We start from the raw sequence: 4,304 nt of genomic DNA, 5'->3' as shown, positions 1-4,304 counted from the left end.
GGACTAATCACTCCAATATTATTTCCTAAATCAGCCTTGCTTTAAATCCACTTGACTATTAGTTATTCTTAACTAGAGTACAAGTGGCGAACCCATTGCGTTCGGTAGCAGATATCCTGCTGTGGGAGACTACCCCTTGTGTATGGTTATCAATGCATTGGACTCAATAAATAGCTTGTGCAATATTATCTTGTGGTCATAACTTTCCTTGATCAGCTCCAAATTCCCTTGAACTCACTATACTACTGTTTTTTACACTCCATTTCTTTCTTTCCAGAGGGAGTCTGTGGACACTTCAATTATTGCATCTGAAATCTATTTTATCCTCATAGTTTAATGACAGTTTGATATATGTCACAAATTCTATGTTTAAAATTACTTTCCCCTTGGAAATATTGATAAATATTTTCTTGCATCCATTATTATTATTAATAACCTAAATAAAAAGTGTTTTTTTCCTCTCTAGATATTTTGGTTTTAAAAATTACTTATTTATGACTGTGATGGTTAAGGTTGTGTGTCAACTTGGCTGGACCATGATTCTCAGTGGTTTGGCAGTTATATGATGTTGTGATCACTTCCGTGTTGAGATTTGGTATGTGAATACCACCATGACGGGATCTGCTGTGAGTAACCAATCATTTGAAAAGGAGTTTCCTTGGGCGTGTGGCCTGCATCAAATGTAAGTGGACATTCTGGCAAGGCTCAGAGGCTTTTTGCTCACAATGGGTCCTACAGCTGGCTCCTGTTTGTCTGACCTCCGGTTCTTGGGACTTGAGCTAGCAGTTTACCTGTGGTCTTGCCCGCCAATCTTGGGATTCACTGATCTTTGAAGCCTGTGACCAAGAGCCTTGCTCTCTGACCTGCTGATCTTGGCTTTGCTGGCCCCTGCGGCTATGTGAATCAGGGGAAGCCTCTATCCCGACCCATAGACTTGGGACGTTCCAGCCTCTACAACCATGTGAGCCATTTCCTTGATACAAATCTCTCTCTATATATACGTTTATATGCTTTACTGGGTTTGCTTCTCTGGAGAACCCAGCCTAAGACATTTGGTACCAAGAGTGGTTCTAGAGAAACAAAATTGTAAGGATGAGTTTTCTAAATTGGTTCTCAAGTCTTTTTAGTCTTAAAGATGTTGATGACTCTGCTTCCAGTAGTAAAGAGGGCACTGCTAATCCCGTGGCGTGAGGTGGCAATACAAATACACAAAATATCACCACCAATAGATCAGGTATTGGTGAAAGGCGAGGCTCTGTGTGATTGCATATGTGATACCTTTCTACAATTCTGCCATAATGAGAAGTATAAGGAAGCTGGTTGGTTGGTCTTACTCTCGCTAGGCAAACTGGTGAAAGAAAGAGATGTGCTCAGGGCTTCAGAGTCAAAGCTCAAGTGCCGCATAAATGACCTCAAAGTTTCCACTTGTGCTTTGAAAGAAAGCCTTATTTCCTGTAGTAGCAGAGTTGATATTGCTGAAAACCAAACCTAGAGTCTTATTGTAAGCGTGGCTGAATTACAATGCCAGCTCCATTGCCAACTTTTAGAGGTGTCTGAAGTTAAAGTGAGGGCCTTGGTTGGAAAGAAACGGGATCCTGAAACTTGGGATGGGGACATATGGGCAGGTAATCAGGAAGCTGAAGACACTGAGCCCCTAAATTCCATTGAATCACTCCTGCCAATAGAACCAGCCCTCTCACTCCCATCTGAAGAGATTACGTCATGTTTGCCTGCTAAACCACCCTCCCCAGTAAAACCATTAACCCCTCCACTCCCATCTAATGAGATTAATCCAGCTGTGTCTAAACAGCCCTTGTCTGAGTCATTGCCTGGGACATTGCCTGAGGCAGATGCTTTACAAGACAATGCTGAATGTTCTTAAAACCCTTCCCCACTATTAATTTTGGCTTCTAGGGCTATAACTAGACTTAAGTCCCAGTAAGCCCCAAGAGGTGAAGTGCAAAGTGTGACCCAGGAGGAGGTACGCTACACTTCAAAAGAACTGCTTGACTTTTCTAACACGTACAAACACAAACCTGGGGACTATGTGTGGGAATGGCTATTAACGGTGTGAGATAATGGTGCAAAGAACATAAAGATGGATCAGTCTGAGTTTATTGATGTGGGCTCACTAAGCACAGATTCTTCATTCAATGTTTCAGCTCGAGAAGTTAGGAAAGGATCTAATAGTTTATTTGGTTGGGTCGCTGAAGCATAGATTATGCAGTGGCTTACACTAAATCAAATTGAAATACCAGACCTGCCTTGGTATACTATAGAAGAAGATATCCAAAGGCTTAGGAAAATTGGCATGCTAGAGTGGATTTATCAGGTTAGACCCACAGACTCACACATGGAACAAATTTGTAAAGGGAGCCCCAGCATCCTTGAAGACTGCTGTGATTGCAACTTTATGTAAATCAGATTTGACAGTGGGAACTGCCCTAACTGAATTAAGACACCTAACTACAATGGGGCTGATTGGACCCCGTGGTAGTAGGGGCCAAGTGGCTGCACTCAATTGGCAAAGACAAAGTGGGTGTGGTTATCATAATGGACAGCAGAGTCAAAGCAGTAATCAGAATAGTCTGACTCGTACTGACTTATGGTATTGACTACTTAGTCATGGTGTCCCTAGAGTGAAATAGTAGGAAATCTACTAAATATTTATTTGATCTGTACAAGCGGATGAATTCTAGGTCAAGTGAACAGCAGTCTAACTCGAATCGCCAGAATAGAGAGTCACGGTCCCTCAATGAATTCCCAGATATGCGCAAGTTTAAAGACCCACAACCCCTTGATCGAAGGGGAGGCCAGGTCCCCTTGAGGAAGGACTCTAATACACTATCAAAAATTTATACTGTTACTCTTTCTCCCAGCCTTCCCCAAAGGGATCTATGGCCTTTTAAGAGAGTGACTGTTCACTGGGGAAAAGGAAATAATCAGACTTTTTGGGGATTACTGGGTACTGGCTCTGAACTGACACTAATTCCAGGAGACCAAAACATCACTGTGGGCCACAGAGTGGGGGCATATGGAGGTCAGGTTATTAATGGAGTCTTGGCTCATGTCCATCTCACAGTAGATCCAGTGGGTCCCCGAACCTATCCTGTAGTGATTTCTCCAGTTCAGGAATGCATAATTGGAATAGATATACTCAGCAACTGGAAGAACCTCCACATTGGATCCCTGACAAATGGAGTAAGGGCTATTATGGTAGGAAAAGTCAAGTGGAAGCCATTAGAACTGCCCCTACCTAGGAAAATAGTAAACCAAAAGCAATACTTCATTCCTGGAGGGGCTGTGGAGATTCCTGCCACCATCAAGGACTTGAAGGATGCAGGAGTGGTGATTCCCACCACATCCCCATTCAACTCGCCTATCTGGCCTGTGCAAAAAACAGATGGATCTTGGAGAATGTAAGTGGATTACTGAAGACTTAGCCAGGTGGTGACTCCAATTGCAGCTGCTGTTCCAGATGTAGTTTCATTGCTTGAGCATATTAATACATCTCCTAGTACCTGGTGTGCAGCTGTTGATCTGGCTAATGTGTTTTTATACCTGTTTCAAAAGAACATCAGAAGCAGTTTGCCTTCAGCTGGCAAGGCCAGCAATACACATTCAGTTGCCTATCTCAAGGCTACATCAACTCCCAGCCCTGTGTCATAATTTAGTCCGAAGGTACCTTCATTGCCTTTCCCTTCCACAAGATGTCACACTGGTCCATTACATTGATAACATTATACTGATTGGACCTAGTAAGGAAGAAGTGTCAATGAATCTAGACCTATTGGTAAAACATTTGTGTGCTGTTGTTGTTAGGTGCTGTCAAGTTGGTTCCAACTCATAGCGACCCTGTGTACAACAGAATGAAACACTGCCCGGTCTTGCACCATGCTCACAATTGTTGTTATGCTTGAGCCCATTGTTGCAGCCACTGTGTCAATCCATCTCGTTGAGGGTCTTCCTCTTTTTCGCTGACCCTTTACTTTACCAAGCATGATGTCCTTCTCCAGGGACTGATCCCTCCTGACAACATGTCCAAAGTAAGACGCAGTCTTGCCATCCTTGCTTCTAAGGAGCAGTCTGGTTGTACTTCTTCCAAGACAGATTTGTTTGTTCTTTTGGCAGTCCATGGTATATTCAATATTCTTTGCCAACACAATTCAAAAGTGTCAATTCTTCTTGGGTCTTCCTTATTCATTGTCCAGCTTTTGCATGCATATGAGGAAACTGAAAATACCATGGCTTGGGTCAGGCATACTTTAGTCTTCAAGGTGACATCTTTGCTTTTTAACACTTTA

Source organism: Trichechus manatus, unplaced genomic scaffold (genome assembly GCF_000243295.1).
Source record: "Trichechus manatus latirostris isolate Lorelei unplaced genomic scaffold, TriManLat1.0 scaffold00209, whole genome shotgun sequence".
NCBI lineage: Eukaryota > Metazoa > Chordata > Mammalia > Sirenia > Trichechidae > Trichechus > Trichechus manatus.
Note: the sequence above shows the minus strand (reverse complement) of the source record.